Source organism: Anas acuta, chromosome 2 (assembly GCF_963932015.1).
Source record: "Anas acuta chromosome 2, bAnaAcu1.1, whole genome shotgun sequence".
NCBI lineage: Eukaryota > Metazoa > Chordata > Aves > Anseriformes > Anatidae > Anas > Anas acuta.
In genome coordinates this window covers 74,168,835-74,194,358 of record NC_088980.1, presented here as the reverse complement: position 1 = coordinate 74,194,358, position 25,524 = coordinate 74,168,835, and the positions used below count along the sequence as shown (strand labels likewise).

Below are 25,524 nucleotides of genomic sequence, written 5' to 3'. Positions count from 1 at the left end.
GATGCCAGACCAGGATGGGCCGCCAAATGCTGGAGGGGCTGCTGAGATGGATCTTCAAATGGAAAGTCAACATGTGCCCTAAAACCATGTAGCCATTACTGACCTCCACAACTCATGGTAGGAGAAGCCAACCTGCTTTGCTGGATTTTTACCTCACAATTACCTCTTGTTAAAACACGTCTGGTTTCACCCAGTCCAAGTCTTGAGGTATTGTGCAAGGGTCTAGAGGAGAGTGTTGCATTAGCACCGGGCACGTGTGTTTTTGTCAGGTGCAGGAGAAAGTAGCCACAGGAGGAAGCTGATGCAGCTGTTGCATTTCCCTCCCTCAGGCCTTGGCCTTGGCTGTGTATTGCACTTAGCCATGCACCTGATGGCTGTTTGTGTGAACGAGGGCCCTGTGCCAGCTTGGGGATCTGCACAGCGGTGGTGAGCTCTGCAATTAGGTGTTTAATTTGGATTGTAAGGCAGATCTCTGCCTTTTCACTGATTTTTAGCCTTTGTTATGGTCCAAAACCAGTATAGACCTGTGAAATACCGTCACAGGTGAGGATTATTTTTGGTGTTAGAGTTCTGAAATATCAATCTACTCTTGAACATTTTACGTAAAACAATAGACTCAATAGGCTTTTTGCCAGTGCAGGTGTGTACCTATTTAATCTGTAAGAGGTGTTGTACTCCAAAGACCTTGACTAAGAAATAGATAAAAACAAAATTTACTCTCTAAGTCACCTCACGAGATTTTTCTGTGTTGCTTAATCTGTTTTTTTCCTGAGGTCTGTGGTTTATCACCAACATGGTGTTTCTGATTCTTAATGGAACAAGTGAGATTATTTAAGGAGAACAGCTGTTTATGAGGAAGAATTAAATAATAACTGTTGATTTATGGACATGAAGTTAACCTTTCTTCCTGTTTTATCAGATAGTAATACTTTGATTTCTCAAAGTAACAATTATCCACATCCATTGAGTCTACCAGACAGCTAGAAGGTAAGCTTAGGAACAGTTGTGTGGCTGTGTCTCCCATGTGAGTGGTTAGTGCTCACCAAACAGAGGGATTGAAATATGTTTGTAGGGAAGGAGTAGATCCATGAGGTTCATTGTTTCCTGAATCAACCAAACGGGTCTTTATTGGCAGGTTGTCTTTACTCTCAGGTTGGTGAAGTAGTTGCAAACTTGCCAGTTCTAAAAAGCTTCTCCTAAAGGTGTGAGCTGAATTAGATAACAGTGAACTTAGAAAGACATTCATTTTCCATACTAAAAACCTACTAAGAAAACAGTAAGGCTTCCTGTGAATGAAAGTGTGTGCACACTAGGGCATGAGAAGCAGACCAGGGCTGATGTAGCAGGTGGAAGATGTCACCTTGCATCCTGGCACTCTGCCCAGGTCTCCAATGACTTAGGGCTCCCACAAGGGTCACATGCTAGGAACGGGGGGCTGATTACAACAATTTGGTGAAAGAGCATTTACCCATGTTCTGTTGCATTGCAGACATAATCAGCAGGTGTTTATTTTTCTCAGCATATACTTTTTCAATTTTGCTCTTAGAATGCATATTCCTCTAGGGGAACCAAACCAGATCTGGAATTTGGATGACTCATTAGGGAAGGGTCATGGGAATGTACTTGAATTGTAGTAGCAAGATCTTGCAACAAAATGGAGATTTTAAATAGGGCCATTATACAGGCTATGTGACATGTAATTTAATTTATCTTCAGAGTGTGGATGTTTAGAAAACAAAGATCTACATGTATCTTTCTTCTTTGTGTGAACTTACTACTCTTCTGTTTGACTGAGAAATTCACCTGATTTGGGGGCTGTAGCAATAAATCTATATATTGGCAGGTGCCTATTCATACAACGTGGAGATTCTGCAATAAGTTCTGGAGGAAAGTCAATGTTGCAAAGTGAAGTGTAAAATTATTCCTGTCTCAATGTTATTTTTGAATCATATATCTCTGCCTTTTATGAACAGCAGGCATATTTGGAAGAATTATGTCTGAGTCATAAATCCCTATTTGCCTGGGACATGACTAATAGGTGTCTTTAACGCAGAGAGATGATATTACTGTCTTAGCTTGCAATTTTTTTAACCTCTGAAGCACATAGAACAGATGAAGTTTAAACAGCACAATGACATTAATCTATGGTCTGTCAGAAGATTGTTACCTCCCTCCTTTTCTGGTCCATTGGTTCCAGCCAGCAGATGCTGTAATTTAAATGATTCCCCAAATTTATTATTTCAGTATTTAGCAAGCAGAGTCAGTGTGGTTTCTTTCTGAACCCGCAGGTTGTCGTGATCCGTGGGAGAAGGGGAGTGAGCAAGTCATGAGGGAGGAGAAGTGCTTTTGGGCGTTCCCTGGCACCACCTCCGCCAGGGCTGCCTCTGAGGAAAGCAGAAGTCTATTTAAACGCATAATGCTGCAAGATCTTTCCACTGGTGCTACCAGCAGGGCTTCTCAGCTGTCTGTAGGCAGTTACCGACCCCTTGAGTAGCCATATGTCTTGAGTGCAATAACAGAAAATTCATCAGCAGGTTTCTGTTAGCCTTATTGTCTTGTGGAAAAGACAGAACAACTTGAACAACAGATCTCAAATATTAATGTTTAATATTTGTGAATATATGTGCTAGTCTAAAGGCTCCCAAACATTGCTTATGAATACGTTCTGAATTTTACAGAAAAGATTACAATTAACACCATCATCTCTACATACCCTCACTAGCTACTTACTTGTCATTACTGTTATTAGCCATTTATTCATGTGTTGTACATCAGACTGTGCACTCCAGCATAGCATTGTGAACAGTTACAAAAAGCTTATGTCCCTAAAGCCAAAGCCTCTTTATGTGCGTTTCTCTGTATATATACACAGCACATGACATGATACGTTGATAAATGTTATTATATGTAACAGGAATGAACGATAACTTGGAGTCTGCTGAACAGCCCCAATTGTTCCTGACAGTGTGTTGTCTGCAACATTAATTTGCCTTGACAGTGCAATATGAAAATATAGTAAAGTCCAGAAGTTTCTTTGTGACATTTTGATGGGCTTTATGTCTTTAATTGTTTGCTCTTTGATACTCCTGCTATGTGATTTGTCCCTTTAATCACATGGCATTGTGTTTGCTCAGTCATTAGGCAGTCAAAATTCTTACAAGAAAATAACTGTTGAGGAATAATTAATGAGGAATAACATATAATGCATCATTGATATGGAAATTAATCAAGTTATGTGGAAATTCACAAGCCCTTCGGCAGTCATCAACATTTTTTATAAGTAAAATGGTAGCTGTCCAAGTATTTACAAACAAATAACATGCTCTACCACTATCATAGAGTTAACTGATAAGATGTATTTGCTAAAGCGTCAACAAATTACAGTTTGTGCTGTTCGATCAGCTCTAATTAATTCTATATGTTCCTCAAGGGGGATTCAGTTCAAATGAGCTGATTATTAGCAGTGATGAGAGCTGGGTGGTTAAAATCCTATCCTTTTTTACAGCCTTCAGGAATATGAAAGCAATTGCTTGGACATGAAATAAGGAACTGATCTGTGTATTCAAATATGACAGATAAAACAGATTTTCTGCTTCTGGCAGAAAAGATAATCAGGGGCTTTGTGTATTTTAAACTTTTTTTTTCCTTTTTTTTTTTTTTATTTAGAAACAGACATTACAAGATTACACTGTAGCACTCTGAAACATAGCAAGTGACATGTATGTAAAACTGCCTGACACTGACTGCATTTTAGGTTTGACACACTAGCATCTACCTCCAGATGAAACTAGCTGGAGGTTATGTAGTTTAGTCTCAGTTAGGAATTTATATTCTTTACATTGGAGGCTGACTTTGTGAGCTTTGGGCTCTGCTTGAAGAAGAAACGGCATCTTGAGGTACCAAAAAGTACATGTTTAAAGACAAACAGCTGAAATGACAGCAGCTGTTGCCCGCAGGCTTATCAAACTGAGCACTGAAAAGGATGATTTTATCCCTATACTATGGAGACTGTCACTTTCTGATGTAAACAACATATAAAATTTCTTCTAAGCACTAATAATGGTAGGCAGCTTTCCCCAAATGAAAGAGAAACTGTGATAATGCATCTGCCGGGCCTCGAAGGCTGCAAGCGGTGAAGTTCAACAAATATTTAACATTATTTTTAATTTAGTTGCATTGAATTATTTTAATGGAAGACTATGAAAAATAGTGCTTGTGAGAAAACTGCAAGGAAGGAGTTGATTATTTTTGGTTTGTCTCCAAAATAGATAAATCTGACTTGCAGTGTTCAATTCTAAGTATATTTTAAGTTTCTGAACCGTATTACTTTAAAGTATGGAATCAAGTATCTACCTGACATATTTGCAGGGTGGATTTCTAGCTGCAGAGCTCTCATTTTGTCGGCTATCACTACTTAATGAGTGGTATCATCAATTATGTATCACAGTTTCTTGGGATATTTAACTTCAGTACTGTAATTTCAGAGAGCTTTTCTATTATTAGTGATGTGTCTTTTGTAATCATTCTGCATTATTAATTCAATTATATATATATATATATTTTTTTTTTTTTTTTTTTTTGGGGGGGGAATGGGGAGGAGGAGAAAAGTCACCCAGATTATGTGTTTTTCAGGTTTACATACAATGGCCCATCACTATTTTATTTTATTTTATTTTTTTTTGTCACTTATAGACAGACTTGTAATCAGTAATGGCACTTGGCTAAGACAGGAACATAGAATTATTCAGTGCTTGACACACACCTTCCGTGGAAAGCTAGTTCCCTGTTTTAAGAGAAATTAAACTCCTAGAGTAACTTCAGATGTTTCTTTATACTAGTTCTAATCAAATATATTTCTGTAAAAATATCTTCAGGATAGATATTTTAATTTTTCATTAAAAAGACCAATTTTCCTTCAGAAAAATAACATCTTTGATCTTATCTCTGAAAACAAATTGCACTCCAGTTACCAAAGGGCTTTCGGGTTGTAGCCTCTGCTCATTACCAAACTGTCTTACAAGCAAACTGGGTTACTGAGTGCCTAGATCAGAAAGCTCACTACCAGGCTCCCAGGTTCCTGGAACTCTCATTTAGGAAGTTTCTTATTTTTATAGTATGTGTAATCACAGAGAAAAACAACAGACAAGCCTGCAGAAACTTAATCTGCAGACAGCTTTCAGATTCCTAATAGAACTGGACTTCAGGAGTGGTCTACAGCATTCTGATGAAAATTGAAGGTATGCTTTTTAAGTGTAATATATGATATCATACTACTGAGGTTAAAGAGTCATGTATTTAAATTTGAGTTTTTGAAATCAAGTGTAGAGAAACTAGATAGTTCTGCAGAAAATTTGAAATCCTTATGTCTTTGTTTTAATGTATGCTATGTTGTAGCTATAGTCCTATATAGACTATATATACTATAGACTATATATACTATAGTCCCAGTGACCAATGAGGGAGAGAAAAAAGGAAAAAGCTAAGTTAAAATATGGTTATATATATGATGGAGTAGGTGAAAAGTCATGGTCTTGGTGAATACAGTACTGCACTGTTGGCAATACATGCTCAGTGTGCTTTTTTGACAAAAGTTTATATAGGAACAATATGGTATACAGAGTTTTCTGCTTTTTGTCATTAAAAATCCTCATAAGGGCAAGGTCATATAGTGGTAATTAAGAAGCAGAAGAGAAATGCAACTTTGTTGTCAAATTTTTACTTTGCCTGACACATAAAATCAACATCTTAATACCCATAAATATCACATGAGACCAGTAAAAGTCTGATTTTTCATACTTTTATGTTACACCAATTTTACCGATTCCACTCAATCTTTAATGTCAAAGCAAAAGTGGAAAACTTTCCTTTTTACAATAAATAAATAAATAAATAAATCTGTGAAGTTACATAAGTATGCTAAACTCTGTCCTTTCAGGTCTTTCTGTCTGGATCTTCCCTAAAATGTGAGCATAGCTTTAAACAGTTTTAACTTTTGAGCTGGTTTTAGTATATGATAAAAGTTGAGTAGATGAATTTGCATATCACTTCCACTTGCCTGATAATCTTAAATTAACTCTAGTTTAGGAAGAACAGGAAATACCATCATTATTTATAGTAACAATAGAAGAAACAAACCATATTGTTCTAGTGAGGATTCAATTCTGAAAGGGATTCATTCCTGTGGAGTATAATAGTCTGATGTAAGAGTGCACTTATTCTGTGATGATTTCAGTGGAATACAAGTAGGTGTGCCAACTTAAGTTAGTGCTATTTTATTCATGACCAGGCCTACTATATCTGCTGTCATTTTCTTTCCATGGGTTTTCTTTATATCCACAAAATACTGTTGTAATGCATCTGCCTCACATTTCTAGCCAACAATGGCGGCATGTTATTTCTGAAATATTTCTGCAATTTCCAGTGTAGAAAAGAGTACTCCTTTTTCCCTTTCTGAGGAATAGGTATATTTTCACATTCCTAAGAAAGTGACAGTGAGTACAGAGGAAGAAGGTTTTTTAGGAATTGGGGATTTTTCTGGCAACAGATAGTTATGATAGTTGAAGAGGCACTGAAGCATTTAGATGCTTACCCAGATAAAAAGCTTTTGAAATCCTTCTCCATTAGATTTATGTTTAATTTTACTGTTCATATATCCATTTATGCCTGCCTATTATATATCTGCAGTGGTGTGGCTGGCTTATTTGTATCTTTAATAGCTTATTTATGCTTCCATTTTCCAAAGTTAAATAAAAGTTTCTCTTGAGAGTAGTAAAACAAAAGCAAGAAGCCACTCAAGAGATACTGTATTTCCTCTGTCTTAGAAATAAAGGGTAGCTGATTGATATATACATGTAGTCCCTAGTGAGCTTTTATGTGCATCTTGGACAAGACGTTTAGCAGAAACTAACCTCTTTCTGTAGAGAGACCTAAGTCTTGATTTTTCAACTGCCTCTGGCAAGAAGGACATCCTCCATTATCATCAGTGCAGTTGTGTTATCTACCTTTACGGAGATGGTGTTGGTCATACAAGCCTTAGTAGGCTTTTGTAATTTAAATGTGCTACTCCCAGGCTCACTGAAGTGCCAAGCGAACTCCCCACATCATCCTGGTTTTGCTGATTAAACACAGATTTTACTAGAAGGATGTAGTTAAAAATTACTGTCAGCCATTTTCTCCAGATTTTTCTCAGCTTCAAACTTTCTTAAAACACAAAGAACAGCTTGACAGAGTTTTATCTCAGATGTCTTCTTATTTCTTTTTTTTTTTTTTCTTTTTTCTTGTGTGCTTAGAAGAATTAGAAAACATTAAAATTGCAAGGTAAGGCTTGAAGACAGGAAATTGTGATTTGCATGCAACAGCAATATGTAAACAGTTTTAAGAAAAGTAGTTCATTATAAGGTGTAACTTTTTTGCTATGGTATACTGTAGTTGTTGGGCTCCTATATATATTACTATGATTCAAGGTAAATTGTCTTTAAACGATCACATCAGAGTGTCCCCTGTTCAGCTCTGTACAACTTGACTTCATTGAGTTATTCTTAATACTGAATATTGAATATCTTAATATGATTTAAGTGCAGTAGGAAGGAAAGCTTTCTAAATTAAACATAACTGATAAATAATCCTGTATTTTGTATGGTATTGCTTTCCCTTTCTATTCTTTTGCTTTACTTGACCTGGCGTTTTAATATTTTATTTTATTTATTTCTGAATACAGCCACCATGATATATCGTTGAATAGATAAAGTAATAAAATATATGAGACCTTCCAAATGTGTCTTTTTCATCCCCCAAAAAATCTGCACTCCATCTATGCTTTTTAAGGACCTGCTGGTTTAAGTTTTTCAGTTATTGATTACATAATATTGCCATTATCTGGCAGTAGTAAATTAATACTTTATAGTAGTGCCTGACTGTATCATGTGCTCTGTTGTTCTCATTGCTTAAAGGCAATGATTTGAAGAAAGATAGAATAAGATGAAAGGAGAAGGGAAGGGAACAGATGAACACGGAGATACAGCGTACCTGTCCAGCTGGGAACAGGAGGAAACAAATGGTTGAGGTAGTCACAAATCACATATTTTGATTTTTTTTTCTGCATAGCAACAACCTTCCCAGAAATAAACATGTGCAGCAGCAGTTCCTTATAAAAAGCAAATGCAGGTTGCCACCCACCAAGATACCATTCAGCCCAAACACTTTGGGGTCTCAGCTTTAACTCCAGAAGCCACAAGTTGATGTCCACACACAAGCAGGATTAGAAAGTTGATTACAGGTACATTTTCCCTCCTCTTTGTAGCATCCATGTTTAGCCATTCCTGAGAGCAGGTACCAGGCTTTGAGCAGTCTTTTGCCTTTTTTTTTTTTTTTCCTACTACAGTTTTCACAGGCTTATGCAATAATATCATCACATCCTTGTCTGTTCTTTTCATTTATGTTATGATGAGTCTGCCACAATTTTATTATAGAAATTCAGTGTTCAGAAACAGAATGATAAACCAGTATTTCTAAAGAATTTGAAATCCTCTCTACCGTTTTTACATCATGCACCAATTTCACATCTCTTTGGAAGTGAGGCTATGCATACCATCGGACCTCAGGAAAGAAAACAAAAAAATCTAGTGACTTTTTTTATTTCAGTGAAAAGAGCACCTGTCAGCGTCGCAACACTGTGTTGATTTCTTGACTTACTCATTTAGAAGCAACATGAGGATTTTTCCTGGAGTCTGTATTTTTTGCGCTCTAAACAGAAAAGGAGGAGTGGTGAGGGCCCACAATGTTCCAAGCAGAGACAGCAGCTTTCAGCAGCAGCAGTGTTGCTGCCTCAAAGTTATATTAAAACTATACTGTTGGAATAAATTAGAAGTATTTCAAGATTTTGAAACATACAACTATAAACTATTTGAATAAATTACAAGTATTTCAAGATTTTTTTAACCTAAATTTTAGACCTGTTTAAGTATTCTGTTGGAAAAATAAGTTGTTCAAGAATGCTTTCAATTAAAAAATTGAATGAGAAAATTAACCATTTCCTAATGTTTGAGATAGGTAGTAGCTTGTTTCTTCTATAACATTTATGGTGAAAGAAAGGCAAAGGGGAGGGACAACATTTTGGAAACAAAAAAAATCCACTTGTTTCTTTGATCACGTAAAATTAGCAGAATGTGTAGCAATTTCCTTTGTGTAACTACTAATAACCTTTTCAATAATCAATAGACAACTTTCTTTTTTTATGCTGCAACACTAATCTAGACTATGTCTGTATAAACCAGTGGCAGAGCTTTTGTTCCACCCAACCTTCCAGTGCTCCTCCTTCCAATGCTCTTGGAAGCTGGAGAGGGCAGTTAGTGTCATATACAGAATTTGTGTGGACAGTACTGAAATGTTGTTGAAACAAATTCCATAAACATTTTAAAATGGTAAATATGTCTAGCCGTAATAATTTTTACATGCTAAGATAGTATAAGCATACAGTTTAAGCTGAAAAAGAGATTAATGTTTCTCTTGCTCTTTTTCTGTAATATTAATTTGAGTCTGTTCTATGCCTTAGGAATGTTCATTATTTATTTTTGGCAGGGGCTGTGAAGGATCGTTTGCGAATTTTCCTCTTATTTCCAACATTATTTTTTTTTTTAATCTAGCAGTAGTAGCCTATTTTCAGTGAAAGAGATGGATAGATGGATTCAGTACCCTATGTACATCAGCAGTAAACAAGGTACTGAATCGAAAAAATAATTCCCAACTAATAGATGTTTTGTGGACTGTGAACATATGCTTTGTGAACATAGGGGTCGGAGGTCCCTTGATGTTTCTCAGGCATCTTTGTGGAGAATACTGAATGAAATACTACTATACTATGTAGTGTATTCACTTATCCAGTGGCTGATAAATCTCATCACCTCCAGAAGCCTTAGGAGGAGAGGGTAATGAATTTCAGGGTGATGTAGATACAGGTATACAAGAAATAAAAAGGAAGGGCACTCTCCTGTTCAGGTTGACTGATGCTAGAGCACAAACTGGATGTGAATAGACTAGAGGAAACAAGGACTCAGTTGAAATTCATGCCCTTTGAAGAGGTTGCCCGAATACCCACGGGGCAGCACATTATCGCAGCATATGTATGCTTAGACTCAATGGGTTTTTAAGAAGTTGATTGCCAGGGAAAAAAAAAGCTTTTGCTGGATGGGAATTGTCTGTCACTTTTCAGTGACCCACTATCTAATACTTAACTATGCAACATATCTAATTTTCTCTCATAATAGCTTATATCTTGATGAAAGTGCCTGTATTCCCATTTCGCAGGTTAGTGTACTGAGATACGCAAATGAGATGACTTGTCAAAAGTTACAAGAAACTTGCGAAACAGTGTTGGTTTTTGAGATCACAATAATTGCATCCAGTTTCATCAGTAGATATTAAAATATTTTAAATGGGTGCATATGAAATGTATGCTGCTCTTTTTAAGGGAACTTACAAGCAAGTATGAGCTATGACATTTTTCAGAGATTCTAGACACTGGCAAATCAGGGTTGTTTCTCTGCCTCTCTGTTCCAGTTCAGCACTGTAATTCTTACCTATATTTTGCCTATAGAACATAATTTTTATTTCAAAGTTATTTTTTCGCTGTTAGTTCCTTATGAAAATAGTTCTGCTTACTGCTCTAAAAACTAATTTAAGATATATATGTATAAAACTGTTATTCAAGTGTAAAGTACTTGTATTAACCACATGATGGAGATGAGGGCTCTTGAGAACATATCTGTAATCTTAGCCTGGAAAGACTCATACTTCTAACAAATGTAGAGAACTGCTGTTTATTTGGAAACGTACATAAGGTTACTGTCTTCCTTGAGAGAAAACTAGTTGTCAGTACTCTTGCCTGTATAAATTACCTAGATAAGTGTAATTTAAAATCCATGGCAAATAAAGAGAAGATCTTTCTAACAGATGCCTTATAAATTAAAGAAACAACAACAAAATATAACATTGTTTTAAGGACAGAGTATTTGTTGTTTAGAAAAACGTATTGTATGGGAATTTACAAAGAGTTTCTGAGTTGCAGGATAATAACTTTCCCTTTCATTGAAATAAATTCACTGTCTCGTTAGAGAAGCAGTAAAATAAGAAATGACTAAAAATGGATGACATTAATATGTATGGATTTATAATTGCACTCTTGTGAAAAAGCTTGCAAGATTCTAAGTTTAGTGATAACGATTTACAGAGCTGTACTTATCCCCAGAAGAAAACAATGATAACTTGCTAGAACACAACAGTTTCAACAATGCTATCAAAATACATAATGTGGAAAACTTAACACGTAGGAAGAGTAGATCAACATAGTGCATTATTTAAAAGCAAAGTTTGTATAGATATTTAAAAATTAAATATTTTACAAAATCATGCTGTATGTACCTTAAGGCTGATTTCCATTCGACGATAACTATACAGTTCTCATCTGTGTGACTGACATAACTTTTCTCAGTATTGGTATTTCTTATAAACTACAGTTCCTTTCACAGTTGCTCTCATGTTGGCAGTCCATTTGGTGCTGGTGATGCCAATTAAGCTTATACACAGCCAGCTTTAATGGGTGGGTTTTAGTTGACATCAATTTGACAGGCATCAAAACTGTATGATTTTAGCTGTATGACAGTGCCTGGCTTACTGCTTCCACAAATGCATCAAAATCTGACTTTTACTGGAAAGTAAACAAGTAGAAGAGTGCATGTGCTGACGATGGTCATAAAGAGCAAGACTAACTGGATTGGTAGGCAGGTATTAAATGGAGATAAACATCAATGGAAGGATTCAAGAAGAGTGTCCTGATGCTGCATTTATGTTTTCAGCAGCAGGACAGGCAAAATTTGACTCAGTGCTGGAATCACCAGCAAAGAAAATCATTCAGATGGTGAAGTGCACTCTCCTGTCCTACCAGTTCTTATGTCATTGTCTAAAATACAAGATAAAGAAATCAACAAATCCACAGAACACACTGCAAGAAATGGCATAGTTTGTAAAGTGGGAAAAAATAGGTAAATCGGCAGTTTAGAAACTGTCATACAAGTTATGGTTTGTGTCTTAAAGATTAGTTTTCCAGTGGGTAAATGGATAGAAAGCCCTAAAAGTTACACACACAGTCATTACGGAAAGTAGGCAATTTGAATGAGACAAAGGTAGTGACAATGACATTAGCAAAATGAAAGCCACGAGGAAGGGTGTAACGAGAAATGCAAGAAGTTCAAAATGACTTGTGCAAACACTATTGCATCCTGTGTAGTCTCAGACATTTCCCATGTTGCTGATGACTCTGCAACAGTTGGCCATGCCTGGACTGTTACATTCATAGCGTGCTGCTGTGCTGATAGCATCTGTGAGTTCTCGCTCATTTTTTATTTAAAATGCAGGTTCTTTGGAGAAGGGACTGATTATTAGTATAATGGCATGACAGAGAGAAGAATAACATTGACCCTGCATAAAGACAGCACTCAAATTTGGAGGCATTACCTTTCTAATAATCTTCAGGATGTGCCTTACCAGCACTGTGCACAGCAGCGGTACTCTATTCAGTATTCAGCATTTAATTTTAGGAAGAGGAAATCTGCTGAATAGAGAACAGAGGAGAGCAAAAAAGAATGATGAGAGTCTGGGAAGCAAAATGTCCTGTGAAGAGAGATGGAAGGAATGGGGATTGTTAGAGAAGATGTATCTCTATTTCATACAGGTAAGATATGAAATATCATACCAAAGAGGAAAAGAATAATCCACATTATACTAAACCATACAATACATACAACAAAAAGCAAAGGACTTAAATTTCAACAAGATACATTTAAGTTAGACATTTGGAAACCCTTTAACTTGATAACCTTGCTAAGGAGTGGAGGGGGCTAGTTGAGAGACCGAGACCATCCTTGGAGGAGTTTTGGGGCAGATTTGGGATCAGCTGAGAGTGGTGCCACTGTTGCTGCCTTTGCCTGCTGTCCTAGGATGGGACTTCCAACACTGATCAGCTCTAGCTGGGTCTCCAGTGCTGGATCTCCAGTTGGTTTTCTCTAGGTGTCACCATAACAGTGTCTAATTGTTAACTCCAGTCAAAGTAGAAGTCTTATGGTTATATGGGTAACTGATAAACATTGTAGTGCACCGCTTAAGAGGTAGGTTACTGCTTTACTAATGTAATGTACTGGTTTATGTTTAAGCAGGTCTAACTGTAGAATTTTCAGAAATTAGAAAAGTTATTATTTATTTATTATTTATTTTATACATACACACACATACACATATTTACTGATTTACAAGATCCACCTGTGAAATTGCTGATCTCTTTTACCTTTGACATGCAGTACTTGGGTATTTAATCCTAGTTTGACACTGTAGATGAGCTAATTCTCCATACAAATTACTATATCAACCAGCTACCCTTCTATATCTGTAACACCTACAATCAGGTGAATAAGAATCTCCATAAATAAATACAGTTATTCATATAAAAGTGCTTACATCAGGCTGCAAGTCTAAAAATCTCAGATTTAATCTCAGTTTGGATGAGAAGTTTTTATTTTAGACTCCATAATGGGGATTTGTCCAGTTTATCTTCTTAACATAAATGTTAAGAAGGTCTCAAGGAAATGCCAAACATCTAGTCAAAGAAAGCAGGTGGCTTGAGTTATCTGGACAAACACTTAAATGATTAGCAAGACAGTTAAGAGGTAGGATTTTTTCGTGTATATTTCTACTGGATAGCAAGGTCATTTTCAGAAAGGAGGAATGATCTCATTTCCTCTGAATGCGTCCTTCTCCATCTTACACATTGTGGACTGTTTTCAAATTTAATGACTATTCTCTCATAAGTAAGTAACCCTATCTCTATTTTACAGTGAGGCAAGGAAACAAGCTGTTGGTATTTCAAGGATTTATTTATTTATTTTTTAAACAAATTAAATTCTAAAACAAATACACTTCTTTGTGACAGATAAACAGAGCAAAATTGGAGACTAAAATTACCGTTTTTTTGTTTTGTTTTGTTTTGTTTTAGTATTAATTTTTTGGCTTTGCAAAGGCTTGTATGTTTCTTTGTAAATGATACTGGTCCATTTTTTAGGATTTCTTTTGGTCTTTCAATTGCCAAACTTTAAATACAATTGTAAAGCTACAAAAAAAAAAAAAAAAAAAAAAAGCTTCTGAATGTTGCAGCAGTTTTACAGATAGTATAAGCTTTATTTTGGTACTTCCAACTTTAAGGGAATAGCTAGAATTAATGAACTTCTTAAAGCCACCTCTATGTTATCATAAAAGGAAATGGTATAGCAAAGTTTTTCTTGCCACCAATTAATAGGAATGACTACAATGAAAATTATACTTGCCAATGATCTCCTAGTTTTAAGTGTGGTATATCATACTCTCTTCCTCCATCAGTGCACTTCTACAGTACAGTGACCGTAGACACTTTCAGGGCTTATTCACATGATGGACAGGAAAAGAAATTGTTGGATTTGTTGAGTCCCTCAGAGTTATTTGAATCTGTCACAGCACTCTCAACTTTCTCCATTCCAAAGACAGGAGTCCATTACCTTTCTTCGCAAAGAATACTCTTAAGAGTGTCTGCGTGAACAGCTCTCAGTGTATGTGTTGTTTTTTTTTTTTGTTTTTTTTTTTTTTTCTTTTCTGGTTGACTGTGCCCAGTGCCCTCAGCTGCTCCTCATACATCTTCCTCTCTAGTCCCTTCACCATCTTTGTTGCCCTCCTCTGGACACTCTCCAACAGTTTAATGTTGTACTGTGGTGTCCAGAACTGCACACAGTACTCAAGGTGAGACCACACCAGTGCAAAGTAGAGAGGGACAATCACCTCCCTCGACCAACTAGTGATGCTGTGCTTCACATCATACCAGAAATTTGGTTGGTATTAAATGTACGTTCAGCAAATATCAGAGTTGCACATCAACAGCTGCAAGATGGCGTGTAGCATGGGCTAAGACAGAGAAACTTTGCTTGTCGTAGCTTGGCCTAACCTCCTGTGGCTGTTTTGACAACCTACCCTTTCCCCCAGGCTTCTTCTGCATGTCCTGTGACCTATCCTAATAGGCTGCAAATGGCCCTCTATCCAGAAGCCAAACCTCTCTGCATCATGTCTTTGTGATGCTGAAGTAGATGATTACTTTTTGCTTCGGCCATGGAAAGATGGGTGAGCTGAGAGGAAGGTCTCCTCTGCTGCGTGAGAGCTGCTTTGTTTTTCACTGCACAGGTAGCCTGTTTTCCCTATTTGGCTAAAATTAATGGAGTTGCTGCCTGCCACTTTAAAATCCGTGCATGTATGCGTAATTCATCTGTCCGTCTCTGACAACTGAGCACCATGTTATACGTAGCACTGTACTTCTATCAGCTAAGCAGAGGAAACGTCTGTGTGTTTTTACTAGGCTGGTTGCCTAATTTGCAAGTACGAAGTTGAAGATACTGAAATGTTATGAAGACTACATTGTCCACGTGAAAGGGGTCAGGCTTAGGGTTGTATGGCTAATATACCTCTGTGGTTGTATATTTTATCCATCTTTTCTCTCTGAATTTAAGTCCTTTTCAAATGTTTTCTTTACAAGAACCCATGTAGCTTTTTTGCTCTTGGTTTAGCAATACAGTCTCTCAGAGTTTACCTCTTTCACAACAGTTCTTGCCTACAAATAAGCACCAAGAAAACAAAAAGAAGGGGGCATTTTTATGTTGAGGGTGTAAGAGTAAAGTTATTTCTTAAAATGTAAAGTACTCAACATTCTTGATGAAATGAGAAAACCTTATCCATAAAATAAATTTCAGCACTAGCCAAAGAAAAATCTCTCTCCTGACTGCATCTTTTGACTGCATATGCCACATTTTAAGTTATTTAATGTTTGATTGCAGTTCAGATGTGTTTTATGATTGGAAATACAGAAAGGCTGGGGGGGGGAGGAACGATGATGCTATCTGGATGATAGATTGTAATGTAGTTTCTCGGGAATTTTTTGTTCGGTTTTGTGATGCATTACACCTACTGGATGGCAAAGGCATCATCCTGTCAGCTGGCTGACCGCAGTTTGAGATTCTCTGGCTTTCCCACTGAAGCCTTAGAGAGCCCAAGGGGGGACGTTTCAGCCAGTCCGAGCTTTTCCCCGCGCAGGAAGCATCCAAGAGCCAGGGTGGAGCTCCAGAAGGGCCGGGTGTTTTTGAAGCAAGGGGTTAAAACTACTTTTCCCAACTCATAACATTTCAAAGGGGAAAATTTTCCGTGGGAGGGGGTTGCGGGAGGGGAGTCTCGCCGGCAATTGGCTGCTCGCCGTCAGCCGCAGCGGAGCCGGGGCTGCTGCCGAGGAGCAGGCATCGATCAGCCGGCTGGGCGGTGGGGAGCCACGGCCGGCCCTTTCTGAGAAGGGAGCGAGCCCTGCCAGGAAGCCACCAGGGCTTTCCACCTGCCTCGGCTGCTCCGGGGTCTCGCTGGGCGCGGAGGGACCCGCCAAGGGCAGAGGATCGCCCGGCAGAGGAAAAGGAGCTGCTGCTGCTGCTGCTGTACACGCTGCTGCTGCTGTGCATGCTGCTGCTGCTGCTGCGGCTCCTTGCAGCAGGTAGGGCTCCGGCCGGGATGGATGGATAGATGGATGGATGGATGGGGGGAGCCGGCTCTGCGCTGTGGGGCTGGCTGTGGGGTGCCCGCAGCAAGGGGGAGCCGCCGGGGGTGGTGCGGGCAGGCGGCCCGGCCCCGCGAAACTTGGGCAAGTTCTGCAAACTTGGGCCGGGGGCTGCGCCTGCATCCCGCTGGGTGAGCGCCCACCCCATACAGAGCTACGGGGCTGGCCGGCCGCCGTGGGCTGGGAGTGGGATCGGTGCCGGGGACGGCGGGCACAGCCGGGGAGCCCTCCGCTTGGAGGGGAGAACCAGCGATTGACGGTGGGAAACTTGAAACAAACCTGTTTGACATGTTTTCATGTTAGGTTTGGGTTTTTTTTTTAAACGCTCCTTCCTTTTTGTGCGTGTGAAGGAAGGGGGGGGGGATTTCTGCAGCGTTGACGTTTAAAGGGTTAAGGTGCAATTAAAAGAAAGAAGGTAAGAAGGGGGAATTTGACTTGAAGCAACTTTGAAAACACCTGAGCAGCCTCCTCCCTTAAAAAAAAAAAAAAAAAAAAAAGGCACTGCAGAAATAATTTGGCAGGGAGAAGTCAAATGCAGCCCTGACATACAAGATGTTCAAATGCAATACATGTTTTATTATTGCAATGTTTCAAGTTCATCTTCTACAAATGAGTCATGTGATGAACAGTAGGACATACATAATCCTTCTACAAACATTTTAACGAAGAGTTTAGCCCTGAATTATAAATCATGCTGTGAGCGTGCCTGTAACAAAACAGTGTGAAGATACTTACCTTGATAAATATTTCACATACTCTTTGAATCTGGATGGCTTTGTGGCTTTGGTGTCTCAGTTCCAAACACTCAGTTTAGATTAAGAAGGCTGCATGGTTCTTGTGTATCCAAAGCATGCTGTGGTGGTGATGGACTTTGTGGTAATTTCTGCATATATGGTTAACAGCGTTTGTTTCTATATTTACAAATGTCCATACAGAGCTAAACAGGAAGGCAGACTATTTTAGTGCTAGATGGCATCAAGGAACACTTAAGGTTATTGGGAATTATTCCCTATTTTCAAGTTCAGATATATATCACAAAAAAAAGCTAGCAATACAGGAATACTAAGTAGGTCTTCTGACAGTGTACCTTTTGCTGTGTATGTGGTTTCATTCCAGATACAAAATAGATCAGGATTGAGATGTTTCCCTGAATACAGGATTTTAGGAAATGCACAAATTGGTCAGGAGGTCTTTATTTCAGCTCTCTGAACATCTTACTAGAGCTTTCATTGATCACAGCATGTTGTTGAGAGGTTTCAAGGCTTCTTGCAAAATACTTCCCCAGATCTGAAAGCCAGATGGTTGCGGTGCAGAAGTCATAAGCAGTTAATTGCTGAGCTGATCTGAGTGCTCTGGAACATCTCGGCACACGGAGTGAAGGTGTCCAGCTCAGCTGATTGAACTCAGTATCTGGCACTTCTCTGGGATCGGGTCCGTCTTAGAGGGGACACAGAGAAAACAGGTTCTCTTTTGGGGAAGGTTTTGGAGAAGATTCTCTTTTTATGTTGAAATTATTTTTTAAAAAATAAATTTATTTGTCTTTCTCACAGACAATGTATATATATAACATTTTGCCATGAGTTTACTTAATTTGAATTGATTTGTGGCCCCTCACCAGACCCTTCCCCCCCAAAAAAAACACAAGGAACTGTTCTCAATGTCAAATCTGGTATTTGTTTACTCTGTTGAATGGTATACCAGACAGAGATAATATGATCTCCCACAGTTTCCTCTCTGTTCACAATATGTAGACAGAATTCCCTGCAAATACTCAATACTTTGTGGGTTTGTTTTTGCCTTTTTTTAATGTTTAACAGATGTATATGAAGAAATACTACTTCAGTTGCAGTGACATGCAATATAGAATAGATAACAGAAAGGCAAATATAAATGTTACGCTTGCCTTGCTATATGCAGTTTCTTATTTTGTATCCATCAATTGAGGTTTTGTTCTTCTGAAGAAAAAGATGACTAGTAATGAGTATTCAGAAGGAAAGCAAATGCTTATTTTGCTTTCTTTCAACCTTAAATAACCCATTAGTTCAATGGTAGCGCTAGAGTTGATTTTAAAATTTTATAGGCTGGCAAATTCCTAAATTGCTTTTCCTTAAGTAATTTTTAGGATGACAGCTTTTTCACTATTCGGAACATTTTAAATACTCTCCTGCACAAGAATGTTTTAGAAATTGTTTATACCTGTGTAATAGGAGAATTGCATGATGTTTCTGTCTTTATTGCTTTTATCTGCTTACTTCTATCATGCTATCTTAAAGGTGTAGTTATAAATGCTTCATAAAAGGTTTAGAAAAGGTGTTTAAGTAAGTAAACAGTTATTGCAGAATGAATGAAGTGGGTAGGTTGCACAGAACTGTGCAAAGCATTGTCAAATTCTTCAAATATTCTTATAGTCATCCAGCACTCAGGTAAACTAGCATCCTCATAGGATTTTTCTGTCTGATATTAACCTTTCCAAGCTATTCAGACATGCACACATAAAATGAAAATGTTACAGTGAAAATGAGAGCATAAAGTGAGGGTATGAATTTGCATTGTCTTTGTAGTGGAGGGGGTGGGTATCCAGACTTGTGTCTGCTGTATGTACAGCCACAGAAACATGTGCAGCCATCTCATTTGGAGAGTGTGGGGTTTTCCTTCACGCATGCGTTGTACTAGAAAACTGATCCAATGCTCATGGTTTCTTATGCACCCATTGACTCTTAAAATACAAAAACAAACAAACAAGCAAAATACTTGGAACACTTTTTTCTCGTGCGTGGCATAGCTTATCATAATTAGGAACTTAGGAAGGTGTATGAAAATAATTTCTGTACATACATCATTCTGAAGATGACAGTGTCTGCCCAGGGAGATACACCTGTTGATCTTGAATATATTGCTGCTGCTTATATTTATGCTTGTAAAGATATATCTGTGTTCTTAGTTTCTAGATGTTATATAGTTGTCTGAAACTGTTACGACAAAGAAACAAAATAGCTTTTTATGGATATCTTTTCTTTAGAAGCTGTATTTTTGTCATACACTGGTCTGAATTTTTTATTTTATTTTTATTTTCTGGGGGTGATTCTTTAGGAAGCCAGGAGTTGGACTAGATGATCCTTGTGGGTCCTTTCCAACTCAGATATTCTATGATTTCAGTTCTGATTCCAACAATGTACATCAATAAGTGCTTATTTAACAGTAATAAAATGTTGATAAAAGTTCTGTCTTGTACTTTAATATCACATAATAGCATTAATAGTAGAGTAATAGTAGAATTAATGTGAGTATAGTGTGAAATTGTTTTGTGATGACGACTTACATTTTGATTAGGTTATGATAGTTGTCCAATTCACAGTCAAGATGTTTTGGAAAAAAAAATCACTTGTATTTCTATTAAGCAATTCTGTTTCTTGCTTTTGGGAATACTATACTGTTTTCTGAATAATTTTCAGACAAAAAGAAAAAAAAAAGCAAAAATAAATATATTGTTGAATAACTCCAGTAGAAGTGTCATTCTCTTCTGAAATCTAGGTGAGTTAGATTATAGTGTAAATACATTAAAAACAAAACAAAACAAAACAACAAAAAAAAAACAAAAAAAAACACCACAAAACACATGCATGTATACAAGATCAAAATTACGTCTTCATAATTCCACTTCATTTCCACATCAGCAATCCTTTCTGACAGCTGATGTGTTTGAACCAGCAAATTAAAAGTACAATTAATGCAAACATTAATAGAGGCAGGTGAGAAACAGAACATGAAAAATGAACATTGATTCCATACTATCTTGATTTTTCTTAATTTAACCATGACTTTTCTATTTGTGTGTTAAGACAAGAAACTGTATTCCTCTACATTTATCTGCTCCACTTCAAATGATATGTATTTACCTACACAATCACTATATTGGTTGGCTTCCAAGCTATTCATTTGCAAAGCACTTTGAGAGATCTGGAACATGGTACTTGTTATATGAGGCCAAATACTATTCTGCTTTTTAAAATAACTCAGAAAAATGCCTCCACTTAAAGCATTTCTATGTGTACACAAGTCTGGGTGTGCTTATACAAACCTGTTAAACAGGGACATTTTTATGAGACATTTTTAAAGGAAAAGAGAATTTGAGTTAATATAGCACTTACCATGTTTAAGGTATCACTAAGCAATGAGTTATGGAGCACAGTGTCAAGAAAGACTGGATAGCCAAATGCTCCTAAGAAGAGATGTTGCCTGAAGTGTTCAGTGTTATAACTGTGTTAAGAAAAATATCATGAGATCCTTGCTTTTTCTTGGACAACTTACTGTTCACTGAAGGGATTGAAATGAAACATCTTACGCAAAAGATAGCCTTTCTGTTTTCCCACTCTAGATTTCACTTTCCTATAAGTCTTCTATGGGGAGAAAGAGCCTAGGCTCTGCTGTGATATATTAATTGTAATATTCACTTGTACTGGTCTAGAGTTAGGAGCTGTGTGATCTTATAAGTGGGCCTGCCATAGCAGTAATGTCCTGTAACTGGTGGAAGTGATATGTTGGGGTATATTTGCAAATGAGCATTATTTTGTACTATAATAGTGCCAGATTCCACTGTATAAATCTGGCAGGGTATTATATAAGGTAAAAAACAGGGTGATGAAGTAGATTATTCAGTCATCCCTCTTTAATACAATTTGCTATTCAGAGGCCTCAATTCAAACAGCTGGTTACATCTGTCTCAGTTCAGGATGCCACAAAGGAGTTCACCTAATATTAAGAAACGATTTCCACGTGCTCCAGTGTGATTTTCAGAATCTCCCTCTTAAAGTAGGTACTTGTTTTTCCTGACAAGTACAATGAAGTATTAATCATTTCTCATTACTGAAGAGTCTGCATTGTTACTGACTAAAACATAAGTAAAATATCCTGTCTTGGGCACATTGTTTTTTTAGATCCTCTTTCCCAAATTCATTGTTCTTTATAGTTTTAACTTGACTGATTTGTTTCCTTTTATCCAGTGAAAGTTGTTGTGAAGAGACCCTGGAATAGGTGCTTTGCTAACACCAAAAAGGGATTGCTTTTCCTGACAGATCCAGTAAACTTTTTATGACAGTTTATTATGGTTATATATTTTTTTGAACTCTTGTAGCAATTACATACTTTTTTTTTTGCTTTGCATTGTGTTTTTATTTTCATTGTCTCAATACATAGATTCATACTACCTACAGCAAAATGTACTTATAAACTGAGTTTTGAGATGCTCCAGCCAGAGCTTCAAAGTAGATGGTCTTATTGCACTTACTGTCTTTGAGTTCCCATTGTCACTTACCAGTAGAATGCTCCAAAAACATCCTCGTACTGAGAGCTGCAGGCTATGCAGCACCCTCAACCTTGAGGTAGTCTCTTTTTCAGTTCTGTTTTGTAGATTTTTTTCTTATATAAATCACTGAAAACTTTGACAAAAGCATGAAATACAACGAGACTTATGTGAAATTAGAGATGCACCTTGCAAATGACTTGAGCAGAATCAAAACACTTCAAAATAACAAAGTGAGTCTCACAAAGAATGTGTTAATGATCTGATGGGTTGAACTGCATATGAAAATATAATGATGGTAGATAGGGAAAAGATAGTACTGAAATCCACTCTTGGTTTAAAATACTTAGGTTTGATTTCTCTTCTTCTAGCTAACTACAGTTGAATAAAACCTCTTTGCTTCAACTTTCCTGGCATTAATGGAAATAGCCCTGGTTCTGGTATCTGTCAGAGAAATAAAGTGATATGATTCACTGAAGAGACAGCTCAATGAACTAGTGTGACAGGCTTGATTCATCAGCATCTTTCATGTTGCATTCCAACAGTAATTATTTATTCCTCTAGAAACTGGCTTCAGTTTTGGTTGATCCTTCTCTCTCTGGGAGCAGAGAGGAGAAATAAAGCTGGCTTAACCTTGCTTGGAGACTCCCTTTGTCAAAAAGATATTACTGTTCTGTTACTGGCAAATAATGGGCATTAGGCCAGGCAGAACCTGCTACCATGTTGCTGTCCTGCTCATTACGTACCTGCTGGTAGTGCTCCTCTTAGGAGCTACAATTAGTACAGTTAAGGAAAGCCATGGAAGAGCACTGTGGATTTCCTTGGCAGTGGATCAGCAGTCAGCAGAATGGCTGGGATCTAACCCTCTTTCTTTAGATGGCAAGCCTTGTGCAAGCAGGTTCTCCTATGAAATTATTGCTGTCTAACATCCCCACTTGGTTGGGCTGATACATGAAAATGAAGGATTAATTAACTGCAAATTAATAGAAACATGCACATTTAATGAAGATTCACCTGAAGTGTAAGACATACCCTTGAGTCATTTGTTTCATACCAGTCTGACCCTTCCTTACCATCTATCTTTGCCCTTTCTTAATTTATAAGCTCCATTTTAGGTCAAGGATTTGACCTTCCCGTTGTGTATTTTCTTTCTTTATCCACTCATAAGCATTAGGTATCCTACTTGAAACCTAAAGCCGTGCTTTTGGCCCACTGTCAGGAGAATTTTTACACACAAACATGCATATGAATGAGAAATCAAGTCTGTGAGCGTGTGGAAGGAAGGCTGTGGTGTGACTTGAAGGACACAGCGCTTCATTTAAATTGCATGCTCACAGCAAGAGATATCCCCTCCAGTGCATAAGGACATATGAAAGTAGGCAGCAAGAAGTAAGTAGGAGAGTACCTTTGTATTCCAGTGACTGTTTTGGAAGATGTCGTTTTTTTTCTGTGTTCCAAGGCAGACATATTCACCCACGTATCACTTCATGAGGATGCACTTTACTGTGTGAACTTCCTGTACTGAAACACAGATTTTTACCTACTTACCCAGTCAAACTCTGTTAACACATGGAAAGCTTGGTACTGTCACCAGCTGCAACATTGGCTGAAGGCTGTATGTGAGTGGCACATAGAGATGGTTTCCTGGTGAATGTAAGTGGGTACATGTAAATAGGAGTGAGGTCTACAGAAAATATACCATAACAAAAATATTGCTATTAGTTCACTTTTTTTTTTTTTTTTTTTTTTTTTTGAGATACTATGGTATTATCTGTTCTTAGTGATGGGAGCAGAGGCTTATTTCATCGACCTAAAAACTACTATCAGGTATAGCAAGAGGGGGAAATAATACAAAACTAATGTTGAGTTTTGAGAACTCACCCACATGCTCCAGAAGATAACAATGAACTTTTCAGGTTAATGTGACTATAATTTCTACAGACTGTAGCTCAAAAGAACTAATTTATACTGCTGTTTGTGTGTCTGTGATGGACAGAGAAGGTGGTGACAGTATAAGTTGCAGCTGTTTTGTATTATATTCCTATATAAGCATAAACAGTTGTGTTGCTTTCTGTATGCTCTTTTCTAACTTGTTGGTTGTCCCCTTATGCTGAGAAATTGTGCTTTTATTCTATTACTAGATCAAATGGAAGTCACGAAGAAGTGCTCGTCCATTGCCTCTATACAATCCTGAGTGGTATAAGGGCAAAAAAATCTGTCTGTAGAAGTTGATATGCTACTTACATTTCATAGCAATTCATATTAGATCATCAGGTAGTTTCCAGAAATACAAGTGTAAGACAGGATTTGAATTTAGAGAAGAGGCTAATGCAGTAGCTTCCTCTAGTGCCTAACATTCAGCAAAATGTCTGTGTGGTTCAGGGGACTTCATTATTATGCAGAAGAATGGTATTTCACTGGATTTGGTTCTCAGGGCCATAGAGTGAACCGTGTTGTTTAAACATGAATATGAATGCCCTTCCTGAAGCTGTGACTGGAGAGGAAAATTGGCCACCCTTGTCAGAAGTAAAAACAGTGTGCCACAGTGAATTTCAATCCAGCAGGTGCAAATCTCAGGGAGTTTTGGGGAAGTGTGAAGGAAATTATTATATTAAGTGAATGTATCAAAAGCAAAATATGTCCCAACAAAGAAGTTAGCAAAACAGTATATGTAGTAATATTTAATATCTTCTTCTGTTACTCCTTAGAAAGTGTTGTCAAAGCTATTCTGTGATGGGGCCCTGGAATTTGCAAGAAGTGCAAGACTGATGCCCTTAAAATACTAAAAGTATACTCAGAGCAGCTATAAAACACCAGTCATAAGGGAGACAGTAATAGATATTTTTTAACTTTTCAAGGTGAAAGTGAAGAAAGTGGAAGCATATAATCTGTCATCTAGAAGCAAATAAAAGAGCTCTCAGGTGTTAGGATTACCTACTTCTCCATCACCTAGCAAGTTCTGCTATGCATACCCCTCCCAAATTAACCCCTCCCTCCCCCCCATAGTTCCCCAGGAACATGTCTTCCTCTCAGCTGCTAAGCCCTTTATCAGGCAAAATTGCTTTGCTGCGGTATATAACAATTTGCTTAATAGACTCATATATTTACTTCCCTTTTTGAAGTCAATTGCCATGAGCTTTGTAGCTCTAAAGATAGCAAATAAAACCTATTTTTTTTTTTTCTTTTTTTCCCCTGAAGAATTAAGTAACTCTTAAACTTTATTTCAGGGAAATTTAGGAACAAAAGAATTCCCTCTTCAGTTACGATTCAACAGTCTCAAAGGATGGTGTCCATAATTCTTTGTTGCATCCAGAATTAAGTAAAATGGCCAGGATGCAGTAAAAAAATTAGGAAAATCTTTGAAAGGGTTGTCTTAATTGGTCCTGAAGCTCAGTCCTGTTATCTAAACCAAACAGTAAAGAATTGGTATTAACACCTAGACTCATGTCTGTGCAAAATCCAGAGTTCCTAAAGTAGCAATTAAATGGTTTAATGTTGAAAATCTCCAAAGCTGAATTCTGAAACTCTTTACTGAAGGGCAATGCTAATTTATCATGCAATGCTGATTCAG

At 37.5% G+C, this 25,524-nt stretch overlaps 1 protein-coding gene and 1 long non-coding RNA gene across 3 annotated transcripts in view; both read left to right on the top strand.

The window, feature by feature from the left end:
* The first annotated feature begins 678 nt into the window (after nt 1–678).
* LOC137851742 (uncharacterized) lies at nt 679–3,999 on the top strand. Its single transcript, XR_011093417.1, has 3 exons — nt 679–773; nt 920–987; nt 2,289–3,999. It is a non-coding gene; the product is annotated as an uncharacterized lncRNA (long non-coding RNA).
* Nucleotides 4,000–16,189: 12,190 nt separating this feature from the next.
* CDH12 (cadherin 12) overlaps nt 16,190–25,524 on the top strand; it is a 579,148-nt gene continuing 569,813 nt past the window's right edge. The window contains exon 1 of one of the 2 annotated variants that reach the window (XM_068670857.1): nt 16,190–16,591. The gene's annotated coding sequence lies outside the window, so the exon portion shown is untranslated. The remainder of the gene's footprint in view (nt 16,592–25,524) is intronic. The other variant, XM_068670854.1, reaches the window with a different exon arrangement.